The 12,226-nt window shown below is 59.1% G+C and overlaps 1 protein-coding gene across 4 annotated transcripts in view; it reads left to right on the top strand.

Moving 5' to 3' along the window:
* Positions 1–609: 609 nt before the first annotated feature.
* Positions 610–12,226, top strand: part of FRMPD3 (FERM and PDZ domain containing 3) — a 58,826-nt gene continuing 47,209 nt past the window's right edge. For 2 of the 4 annotated variants that reach the window (XM_053955991.1, XM_053955989.1), the window contains exon 1: positions 610–682. The gene's annotated coding sequence lies outside the window, so the exon portion shown is untranslated. The remainder of the gene's footprint in view (positions 683–12,226) is intronic. The other 2 variants (XM_053955992.1, XM_053955990.1) reach the window with 2 other exon arrangements.

Raw genomic sequence — 12,226 nt, 5'->3', positions numbered from 1 at the left:
AGCGGCTGCCCGGGGAAGGAGCCCCTGCCGCGGCAGGCGGGCGGCCGGGCAGGCTGGGGAAGGCACCCGGAGGTGCGGGGGTTTGCGGTGCCTGCCCGCCGGGCCGGCTCCAGCGGCGCGGGGCTGGAGCGGGGACACCCGGCGGGAGACACCGCGGAGCTGCCGCGGCTGGGGCCGGGGCGCAACCGCGCGGGGCGTGAGGAGGTGGGCGAGGGGCTCCTGCCGTGACCGCCGCCGGACTCCCGGCCCTCCGGTCCGCACCGAGAGTGCCCGTCCGTGCGCAGCCGGCAGGGACTCGGGGGCGATGCCCGCCGCTCCCGGGCGGGGGCGGGAGGGCTCCGCAGCCCCCGGCCAGGGGGGTCCGCCCGCCTCCGCCCGCCCCGCGTCCCGCCCCGCCCCGCCGAGCCGCCGCCCGCCCTCGCCCCGCAGAGCCGCGCACCGCGCACCGCGCTCGCCGCCGCCGCGGGCACGGGAGCAGCGGGCCGGGCCGGGCCGGGCCGGCATGGCGGGGACGGGCGCTGCGGGCCGGCGGCAGCAGCGGCGGCGGGCCCCGTCCGAGCGCTGAGCGCGGCGGGCCATGGGGGCGGCGGCGGCGGGGGGCTGCGGGAGCCCTGCCCTGCCCGCCCGCCGCGCCCGCCTCGCCCGCGGCGCTTCCTGAGGGAGCGGCGGCGGCGGAGCCCAGGTGAGCCCTTGCCGGGGGCGAGCGGTGCCCGGGGACGCCCGTCGGTCCTGCGCGCCGCACGGGGAGTTCGCCGGCCGCCCCGGGATGCTCCGGCGGCGCCGAGGGCGCTGCGAGAGGCGGGAGCTGCCGCCCCCTCCCCGGCACCTCCTCGCGTCCCGGTGCCCGGCCGCTCCGCTTCCCCCGCGGCGTGTCACAAGGGATGCCCGGCTCCCCGGGCGCGGGGTGCCCAGAAGCCATCGCTGGCGAGGAGGAGCTGGAGCACAGCTCTGTCTCGTCCTCCGCTGGCGGCTCAGCCCGCAGGGTCAGCTCCTGCGCCTGTGGCCTTCTGCTGGTGCCGGGGTGGTGACGGGGTAGCCCCTTCCTGCCCCGTGTCCCCGTCGCTGCCTCGGTAGCCCTCTCATCCGCGGAAGGTACGCGCCGTGATGCACGGGAGGAGGAATCCGGCTGGAGGGGCTCGCGTGATCTGGATCGGATCGGTGCAGCTGGGCACCGCACGGACCTGAGATGGCTTTCGCCCATGGCGGGCCCTGGGTAGGGAAGGCTGAGCGGAGAAAGTGGGGCTCGGGGCAGGGATCTCCACCACTTCCCCCTCAGGTCACCTTGGCGTGCTCCTGGGTGACAATGTTCTTGCTGTTAGTCTGGTATCATGGCAGTTGCCATCATGAAGTGTGGCTGATTGAGCTGAAGGAACGGAGATAAACGCACTTGGCTTCTGGCTCGAGGCTTGTTTGGGTTTGGTTGTTTTTCCTCATTTTTCTATTTTAGAGCAATTTGGATGGGATGAGCTTTCCTCCTTGTCGGCAGCAGAACTGGTAGAGAGACGTGCCTTGCTCTTGAGGAAGTGCAGTTTGAAAACATTCTCACCTTCCTCTTCTCTGATGACAACCAGAGAGCTGTGTGCCACCTTCAGCCTTCTGGTGCCTCAGTTTCCCCACGTCCACAAGGGAAAGGTCGAGGAGAGAAAAGCTGGTTTGGACCAGGGTGGGCTGGGATGTGTGTTCTTGTGTGCCAGAATCTCTGCTGGCATGAGACTGCCTCGAGGGCAGAGTGGTTCTGGGACAAGCCCAAGGGAAGCTGAGCCTGTGGCTCATCTTTGGGAGGAGGCAGGTGCTGAGTGCAGGGGAGGGCTGGCATTGCCTCTGTTCTGGGCACAGACCCTGGCGGGGTGCTGCCCGGGTTTAGCAGCCCTCCATACCCATCCACGAGCTGCTGGCATCCATGTTGTCCTGCAGTGAGGAGTTCCTGCTGCACCTGAGCAGCAAACAGAACAGCATCCCGTTTTTCTTCGTAACAAGTCGGAGGTTTTTTGGCTCCGACGTCCCCTGTGGTCATTTCCTGCCCGGGCAGTGCCGTGTCCCCGTGCCTTGGAGGATCAGCCTGCGGCTGAGCCTGCAGCCCCCCACTCTCTGGCTGCCGGCTGAGGACCCCCGTGACGCTGAACTTCCACTTGCGTTTGCTGCCATGCTGCTGTCTCCTTCCACTGTGGCTGTCACCTCGCAGCCCCCAGGACAGCGGGGACCAGCCTTTGCTCACGTGTGTCAGCAGCTTCTGGCTGGAGCTGGGCTGTGGCAGTGCAGGGCTGTGCAGTGGTGGGGACTGGCTCTGGCCGCTGTGGGGCTGCCTGCCTGCCTGCCTGCCTGGAGGAGTGCTTGGCGCTGAGAGCAGCTGAGCTCCTCGCGCTCTGTGCTGCTGCTGCAGGAGCCTGTGGGGGAAATCGGCCCCCTGGGACACCCTGGCAGGGGTTGGTAGCGGGGCCGCTCTCCTGGATTGACAGTTCAACGTGCCAGCTGCCCACTTGATTGGCATGGCAACAGCCACTGTGCTGCAGCTCCGCTTGGAAGCCACAACTTCAGCATTGCTGCAGGACCAGCCCATGAGGGGGGCACAGGGTGCTGCTGGTTGGGTGCTCCACCGTGGATAGCACTGAGCCAGCAGTATCCCACAGCTGGAGAGTGTCTGCCCCTTCCCGGGGCTTCAGCATTGCTGGCACCAAGCACTGTCCCTGCAGTAGCCCCAGCTGATGTGGCTTGTGCTGGTGTGAGGTCCCCGGCGCTGTCCCCAAGGGCCAGTGCTGCTGCCAGCGGCTCACTCGGCTGCCCAGGAAGATTTATCAGCTCAAGAGAATTGGGATCACTTGTTAAGGATGGACCCGTGGAGCAGATGCAAACCCACGTCCTCTTGCACAGCGGCAGGTGTGGGGAGCACAGTGGGGATGCAACTGAAGTGGGCTCAGGCCTGGTCCCTCTCTGCAAGGGGGCACTTCTCTCCAGCACTGGGGTGCAGTGCTGGAGATAAGGCTGGGCAAGGGAAGAGGTGCCACAACATGTGTTGGGCTGCACAGGGACCTGTTGGCCTCAATCTTCCTAAGGCAGAGGGCAGCCATATGCTTGCAGTTAACAACAGTCAGGTTGTAGCGAGCCTTGGAGCTCATTTCTGCCTCAGACCAAGGCAACCTGAGCTTTGAACTGGAACTGAGAAGCATAAAGCCCTGTCTGGCACAGGAAAGGTCCCTGAGTGGGAAGCAGTCGGGAGAGAAGATGCTCTCTGCACCAGCCACCTTCATGTTCACCACCGGAGCTCCTGACCTGCAGTGCTGGGGCTGAGCAGAGCTCTGGGGCTTGCCCTTGGATCTGCAGAGTTGGGATTTTACCTCCAATGCCAGCCCCAGGACAGCAGGAAGATGCTTTTATCGTTTGCTTGGTGGCTGCACCCTGACACTGAAGGACAAAGCCTCAAGCCCTCAGCTTTGCCTTAGCACTGGTCCTTCCTCCCCCCCACTGAAATCAGTAACAAGCCTCCCTCCTGATTCACGCCCATGAGTTCTGTGCCCTTGGCCAGAGCAGTTCCAGCACTCAGGCTCCGTGGTTTTGTCATGAAAAAAAGCGTTTAGATAAAGGTCAAGTTGGGTGCTGCCTTGAGGAGTCTCCAGCCTGGCTGGAGCAAGGCTCAGATCATCTGAGGGTCTTCCACAGAAGGAGTCCTCCCATCACCACTGGGGCAGCAAGGCTGCTCGCATCTCTCCTACCGTGGGGCAGAAAACAGCCCAAATCTCCCAGGGCTGAGAGGCTTTTTGATGCCACCTTCCCCTGCCAGACATCCCTGGGTGATGTCAGAGGCTGCAATGGGAGGAGGGAGATGAGCTGACATAACGGGACCTTTTGCTCCCTGACAGAGCAGGGCTTGTTTGGGTGTGCTCTGCCCCATCCACAGCGCCCGTGCTGTTGGGCTGCTCCAGCTTTGAAAGCAGGGGACAGAGACATGGATCCACATCAGGCAGGGAGAAGCACTTAGGAGCGTGGAAGGAAAAATGGCACCATCAAGTCATACAGCTCATCTAAGCGGTGGCCTTGGGCACTGTGAGCTGAAAGCTGCCTCTGGCTTGTTGAAGGACACACCTTTTTCCACTTGATCCACCTAAAACAGAGTCTTTGTTCTTCTGCGGCTCCTTCTCGGGGTGTGTTCAGCTCCCTGCTTCTTGGAGGGCTGGAAATCTCTGGTCTGGCTGGATATGAATCCTTTTGGCTGGCTGTCCTCCACAGGGAAGAGAGGGATAGCTGCTTCACAGCCTTCTGTGAGGCTGAGTGAGCTCTGCTCATCCTCTGCTCTCACCTGTTATGGTGGGAGTTGTCTTCCCTGAAAATGGAGAGCCAGGAGAGGGCTGGGAGAGGCCCTACATGTACCAGAGCAGAGACTTCTACAGCCAGGACAGACATAATGGCCAGGAGCCACCTTTGAGGATCTGGCAGTCAAGAAGCTCTTTCATGCCACTTGAAGAGATGATCAGAACACCGTGGCTGGGTGTGGGGTGGTAGAGGAGCCTCAAATCTGGTGCAGCCACAGCTGCACTGAGGGAACAGCGCGCCCAGATTTAATTTTTGCTCGGTACTGCGAGTGCTCACACGCATTCACAGATGGGCCTTTTCTCCTTAAGAGTGCATGGATCCTCCCCCTGTGGAAAAAGCACTGCCATGCCTTGCCATGCCTCCATCCCTGACCCCTCCACCCTGCCTGCACAGCCTGAGCATGCACACAGATGCCTGGTGACGCTGGGAACACTTCTGAGCCCCCTCGTCATTCTCCCTCTCTTTCAAATTAAGCAAGAGCTGGGCTCAACAGCAAGTCAATAGCAAGACTTATCTCTTAAATAGCATTATTGATTGCCCAGGAAGCTTGATTTTGTATCAATAGATACATGCACACGCAGGCGAGTCCTGTGCCAGCTCCTGCTGGTGAATGGCACAGAGGGACGTGCAGAGATGGTTTGTTGCAGGTAGGGACACACGTGTCAGTCCATGTGAGGAAGATGCAGCTCTCCATCGGAGAGCAAGGCGAGGCACCCCAAGGTCTTTGGTTATGGGCCTTTCACGTTTGACCACTCTTGAAGACACGTCCCTTTCTTCCTGACACGTGGCACTGTGACGCAGGACCTCTGCCAGCTTGCTTTGCCTCCGCGGTTGCAGGGAGCCTTCTGGACTCTGCCTTTGGAGAACACGTGCAGATGTCTGCCCACAAATTGTGTGGTCTCCTCAAAGGTCACTGACCCTGCAGGGATCCTTCACGTGGGAGACTTGGGATAGATGTGCAAAATTCAGTCTGCTGTAGCATCACCCGGAGGGACTGGCTGGAGAGGATGGATGGATGAGACAGGCTGCACCCATCCTGCCAGGGAGGGCATTGCCTTGTGTCCAGCTCTGGGCTGGCAGTGCAGGCTGTGAGCCGACACGTGTGGGGAGTGTGGTGGCTCCTGGCTGAGCTCTGAGCAGGTGGAGCCATGGCAGAGTGGCAGGGAAGGCAGCTGGCTGCCGTGCCTGCTCAGGAAAGGCAAAGCGTGCCGCTGCCCTCGAGCTGTCTCCCTCCAGGTAACGGGCAGTGGGTGCAGGAGGGTTCCCATGGGCTGTGAGGTTTCACTGGCTTTGTTCCCTCAGGGCTCAGAGCGGCCCTTGTCCCTCGGAGGTGGCAGAGTGCTTGCAGCAGCCGGGTCGTGCGTGGCTCGCTGCTCAAGGCCCTGTTTGCCAAGGCGCCTGCACTGCACATGCCTGCATAGCGTGGAGCCAGCCCCTCGTGTGGGGACAGACAGGAGAGGGCCAGGGACTGGAGCTGGGTGCGATCAGAGCTGTGTCCTTCCTTCTGTGCAGCACTGCTGCTCTCCCTGGAGCAGCTCAGGGCGCTGGAGCCCTGGCTGCTCTGTCCTCCAGGGTCGTGGAGCACAGCCAAGGTACAGTGATGCTCATGAGAAGAATTGCAAAGCCTCCTGCCGGCTTTGCTGTAGCAAAGTTCGGGCTGGGGCAGTTTTTCCCTGCTGCTGCAGAACCCTGTTGCCCAGCTTGGGGCTGGGAGCCCTGTGCCTGCCACAGCAGCCAGCCTTGCTCACCTCGCCACGTGTGCTAACTCACTCTGTGACAGAGCACGGCCCCATGTCCCACACTTGGCGTCCAGCCTTGCTTTGGACCGTGCTGCCTGACACTCTGCCCTCTCCTGGGATTAGCTGAGGCTGAGGGAAGTGTCAGCAGCGTTATCACAGGCAGCTGAAACAGCACAGATGAGCTGCAGGGTCGGCTCGCCAAAGCCTGGCGGGTAGGGGCCTGTAAGACCCGGGTGTGTCACTTTAGCTGATCAGTGGGAAGGCACGGGAAGCTCTTGGCTGTCATGCCTGTGTTTCCATGCGTATAAATGTGTGTGGATATGTAGCACTGTAAGATCTTGCTCCTGTTTGGACCCTCTCAGCGATTTTCTAGACAGTGCCTGCCCGCAGCGAGCGCTGGTTGCTTGATCTTAGCCAGCCAATCTATGCAGGGATCTCGGGAAAGAACAGTTGGGGTTTTATGAAGCTGGCATAATTTACAGCTAAAATAGCACACCAGATATATGTCCAATCCAATCTCCTTTGTAATCTTGTTTTCATTAATGCCTCCAGGGTGGTGATAGGGGGAGTAAGGAAAGCAAACTGCAAAGGGAGTTTATTAGGCGTGCCAGGGAGATTTGCATGATGCTCTGCACCAAATGACCTCAATTTGCAGAGGTTAAAGCTGGCTGTGGTGGTCCCTGGCTTGGAGGGGTGTCTCCTGCCTGTGCTGGGGGCGCTGAACATAAATCCTTTTGCAGATGGCTGTGGGTGTGTTCAGCACCATGCACACTGTGGAGCCACCCCAGAGCCTGCTCCCGTGACCAGACAGGAAGAGCGATGTGATGCATCTGTGTCACCCTGGCCAGCTCCACAGGAAAAGAAATGAAATTATCTCGCAGCCGCTGCCTTTGCGGGATGCATTTCTCTTTAGTGTTCAAACCACATATTGTCCCAGATCTCCTGCCAATAGCAGGGAGCAAACTGATAATGCAGCTGCTATTAATAAAGCAGCTTTGTTACATATTCATATCAATCAGACTTCTAGTTCCACAACATTTTTTCAAGAAGAAAAGGCAGTGCTTCACTGGGGCGATGGAGGAAGCTGTCAGGTGGGATGGTGTTGGAGATGCCTTCGCCAGCACTGGCAGAACCTACTCCCCTCACGCTTCTTCCCTTGGGGATTCCTGCACTGGGGTCCTCATCCACCTCCCCTTCAGCTTTCCTTTTCCCTGGGAGTGCTGAGCTGGAAGGTGGGATCCCCAAGGCAGCTCCAGAATCCCCAGGGTACCGTCACTGTGGGGAAACACGAGCGGCGCGAGACGGAGAAGTGCCGAATTCCAGCGGCTGGTTTGGCAGGAGCAGCTCCGTGCTCTTCCCCATTTTATATAGAAATTTTCGCATATTATGCAAATTTCAAAGCAAAGTATGGAAAATCTGGGTATAAATCTGGGATGTATGTATGTTTGTACAGCCATTAGAGAGGAAAGTATACCACAGAATTCTGGCCAGTGGATAAATATATTTATGCTGCCATTCCTGCAGAAAAATATGCTTTTTGTCATTGCTACAGTATAAAAAAAAGTGCTGTCTCCAAAACTGTAGCAGCACTTTATGGTACGCTATAAATTGGAAGAGATACCTGATTATTCATAGAGTATTATGGAGGTCTCAGTGACTTCACCATTAAGCCCACACCAATACTTTGTCCATAAAGCAAAACCCTCTCTCTAACTTCTTTATGATTGAATTCAATGTCCAGATTTGGCCAAATAAATCTTGTGAGGCTGAGCACGTTTTTCCATGAATGTTTTTCTGGAAACTCTCCCTTTACCCTCGGGCTGGGAACGTTTTGAAGCTTTAGCTGTGGGATCTCCAAGTCCTAAACCAAGCCTCACAGCCTCGAGCCTTTCCAGGCTCTCTCATCCCTGGCGCGTGTCAAAGCTGCTCCCAGCTCATCCCTGAATCCTCTGGCTCCTGGCACGTGCCAGGGAATGGAGCATGGTTGTTCCACCAGGTTCCGTGGTGGCAGCCCTGGGGAGTGGGCTGGCGTTGAGCCCTCCTGGCAGCAGCTGTCGGTTGCTGCAGCAGTTTCCAAGCAACTCGGAGCCTGAAAAGACTCCTGGTAGAGGTTTGTGATATTAACTGGAGTTATGGAAAGGAACAGCGCTGAAGGAGATGTGGGAAGGGCAGCTGCTGCGGTGCCACCAATGTCCTCCTGCCATCAGTCGTGCCACAAGTGCTGGAGAGGCTGGCACAGCCACAGCTCTGGTTCCCCTGCTGCTGCCATGGCTTGCAGGGCACTGCTGTCCTGCCAGCTCTTCAGGTGGGCACTGGGGCAGATGGAGAGGAGGCAAAGGTGTAGTCCCTGCCCCAGAGAGCTTGTGTCTGGGGCCTCCATCCAGCTTGGGCGCCTTCTCTGAGCATTGCTCGGCTGTGTCACAGGCTCTGCTCACCTGGGGACAGGTGGGAGAGGGGCACTGGCTGGATCAGCTGGGTCTGGCTCCCTGTGCAGATATCCAGCCTCGATCCATGCCATGCCATGCATTTTCTCTCCTGCTTCTTTCAGGTCGTATTTCCTTGGTCTGCCTTTCTTTATTTCCAATATTTCAATGCTCCCTTGAATCTTGTGCCCACTTCCGCCACGGTCAGCAGCCACCTTCGAGCATCCATCCCCTTCTCTTCATCTTTGCTGTCGCTTGCACCCAGCGGGCTGTAATGGGGGGGCATTCCCACATGGACTGCTCAGTGCTGGGAGTTACCAGCCAGTGCTGTCTTCAGGTGGAGAGAGCAGGGGGAAGGCAGTGTCCACGGGCACTTGGAGCAATCTGTCCCTACACATGGAGCACTTTGGAGGTTGTTCCCTCCATTCCTTGACAAGCACAAGCTGGAAATGCTCCTCCTGCTGCTGCACCGGGCCCTGGGAGGCTGATGTGGTGCCAGTGGGACGTGGACCAGGAGCTGCCATCAGTGTCACATCTGCCTTGGCTGTCACATCCCGCCTGCCAGCTGCTGGGGTTGGACCCAAGTCTCTCTGGGGAAGGCTTGGAGTGGGCCTGGGTGGTTTCTACCATGGCTGGTTGCTCTCCAGCCCCATGCAAGTGTCTTCCATCCCAGGGGCAAACAGAGATACCAGCACTACACTCTGGTCAGGGTCTGGGAAGGATCTAGTGGCTTCTTGTCATGCAAGTGGTGAGTGTCCCTAAGTGGACTGGCAACAAAAATCCCTAAACATCTCCAGAGGACCATGATGGTGCCTGGAAAAGTTCCAATACAACAGAGGAGGATCTTACTGCCTGGATGCCTGAGCTGTTTGTCCTGAGGGCAGTGAAAATACAGGCTGGAACTTGTTGGCCTGGGGAGATGGGTGGTGTGTGGGCAGCTGAGGGGTTCAGGTGCCGAAAACTGTGGTCACAGGAGGAGGCAGGCAGGATCTCTGCCTTCATCCCCATCAGCAAAAGCATGGAAAGGAATGCTGGGACACTTCCCTGTGCCAGCTGATGCTGGTGGGAGAGGCCAGCAGTGCTCCTTCCAGGGTTTCTGAACTCTCAGAAACCTGAGCCCAAGGGAGGAGAGATGCCATGGCAGTGCTCACCAGGATTTGAGCTCTGACGCCCTTCCTTGGGCAGAGTGAGTGTGTCTGGGATGTGACAGACAGCTGGGAACGAGTCCACTTTGTCCACACTGGAGGCTGGCCCTCCAGTGCCCCCTGACAGATCTGCACAGCCTCCATAAGCAGCCCGTGGTGCGAAGCCATGCGGTGGCAGCGTGCTGTGCCTGCTCTCACAGCACCAGCCGTGCTGTGAGTGGATCTGCCACCCGCCCTGCCTGCGTTAGGGCTCCACGTTACGGGCTTGGCAGCTCCTTGGGCTGATGCAGGGTTGTCACAGCAGCAGAGCTGGGATTCTGGGGAGAAGGAAGGTGGTGGAGCAGCCTGTGGGGTGCTGGAGGGGAGGGAGGAGAGACCAGGCACTGGCACCTGGTCACTATGTGCCCAGCAGGGTGTAGCAGTGGAGGCCAGGCTTGTTGCATGGGAAGTGGGTACAAACTGAGGTTAGTCCTGCTGGGTGAACTGGCACCTCCAGCAAGCCCCTTGCGCCCAGCAGAGCACAGGATGCTTGATTTTGGGAAGGAGTAAGAGAGTTAGAGCTAACTGAGAGAAGTCAGGAGCTGTGCTGGTAGCGGGTGGGATTCCTGGTGTCACAGGGGAGCTGTGAGGTGCCTGTGCTGTTTGCTGTGGCTCTGCAAGCAGGAGGCATCTGGCTTTTCTTACCTTTGTGAATTTAACTTCCTGTCCATTCTGAGGTAGCGTGAGCTCAGGATGGCAAGGGAGATAAGGAGGAACTGGGATTTTTGCTGATCAAAACCAAATCGGACAGATGCATCATTGTGAGCAATTACTGACCTTGCAGGAGTGCAGAGGCCACAAAGAGCTTTCTGTGGAAGAGAAGACCTGCCTGGGCAGCCAGGCAGGGGCTTGGGGATACTGAGGGTGAGATTCGTCTCTCCCCGTGCATGGGAATAAACTGCTGGATGTGTCGTTGGGACACTCAAATCCAGAGATGGATTTCAAGAGGCAATGGCTGTCACGGTCCAAATGGGCAAAGTCCTGGTCCTCAGGCAGGCACTTCACCCTGGAAATGGAAAATGGGTGACTTGGCAGCTCCTCTGTGTTCTGGCATGGGCTGAACTCCTACGTGCTGCCAGAGCCCCCGGGGTGGCCACCTACACCAGGGCAGCAGCCAGGGGAGCCACGTAACTCCTGGGCAAGGGATACCCAGGTTATGTGTGGTGCTCCCGCTGTGTGCCAGAGCTGCACGAGGCTGTTTGCAAACAGGCTGAGCTGGAAGGTGCCCAAAGAGGGGCTGTGACTAGAGGAGGGAGGACGGGGTCATCCTGCAGGACTGGGGCTGCCTTGCAGCACGGGATCCCGCGTGCAGGGACAGCCAGGCCGTCAGGAGCAGATGGGTTTGTCTGTCTGCTCAGCCCAGCACCCCCTCTGCTGCTCCAGCAGGGCAAAATATGGGTCCCACCTGCCCTGGAATACTGGGTAGGGTGCTGGGTGTCACCTGCCACTGGTGGGTGAGCAGGGGCAGGGTGCTGCCCACGGAGACACTCGCGCTGGGGACCGCTCCTGGGAGGGGACGCTGGGACCAGCACAGCGGTGCCTGTGCTGTCATAAATCTGCCTGGCATCAGTGCAAAGAGCATTCCCGCTGACTTACGGCTTCTGTGCTCCACCAGCATAGGAAGCAGCATCTCATGGCTGGCTCTGCTGGCATTGACTGCGTCATGAGCTGCCCTTCCTCCGTGTGTGACATCAGCGAGACACGGAGAGTGGCTGCTGCCGGGCAGGTGAGGTGCTGGGGGCAGGGGTGCTGTGCTGGCAGCTCAGACCCACGGCAGGGTCCAGTGGCTCCAGCAGCACGGTGAGAAGCAGCTGTTCCCACACAGGGAAGCTGTATGGTTAAGGCAGAGCAGTGTCATGTCAGCTGTCACTTTTAGTCCCACCTTGCACTGAGGACAAGGTGGTGGCCAGGTGTGAAATGGTGCCAGCCCTGCTGTGCCACCTGATGGCCCTTGTGTCGTGTGTGTTACCCTCCATCCCAGCAAGTCAGTGCTTGATCCTCCCAAAGCTGCCTTGTGCAGAGCTGAAATGGCTGTCAGGGTCCCCTGCCAAGGACCCCTGCCAAGGATGGCACCACGCCTGTGGCACTGCTCTCAGCAGTGGGGCAGCCACACTCACCCCTGTGGCTCTGGCACCAGCTGTGCAGTGCACTCAAGGCCTTGGGGCTGCAAAACACACCCGTGGTGGCAGGGGATAGGGCTGGGAGAAGCCCAGAGCAGCAGAGCACACCAGGGCTGTGCAGGGTGGCACACGGAGCCCTGCTGCTCTCGAGCCAGTGGTGCCAGGCCTGGGGAGAGCCATTGTCCCCATCCCAGGGAGGATGTGCTGCAGCAGGACAGCCCCTGCCTGGTGAATTGAGACTCACAGGTTCCCCTTGAGCCTTACTCTAACCAGCCTTGTGGCTGCTGTCCCAACCCATTCTGGGTGTTCTACAGAGGTATTTTTCCCCCAGTGCCATTCTCTGTTGTTGCCTCTCTCCACATTTCTGCTCCAGCTCTGGGAAGTCTGATCTGCCCCACCCCAGTGCAGCAAGTGTGGGGCACTGGGCAGCAGTGGGGTACCCTGCTCTGTTCCTG

The sequence above is a fragment of the Vidua chalybeata genome, chromosome 14 (genome assembly GCF_026979565.1).
Source record: "Vidua chalybeata isolate OUT-0048 chromosome 14, bVidCha1 merged haplotype, whole genome shotgun sequence".
NCBI lineage: Eukaryota > Metazoa > Chordata > Aves > Passeriformes > Viduidae > Vidua > Vidua chalybeata.
Note: the sequence above shows the minus strand (reverse complement) of the source record. Positions and strands in the feature narration are given on the sequence as shown.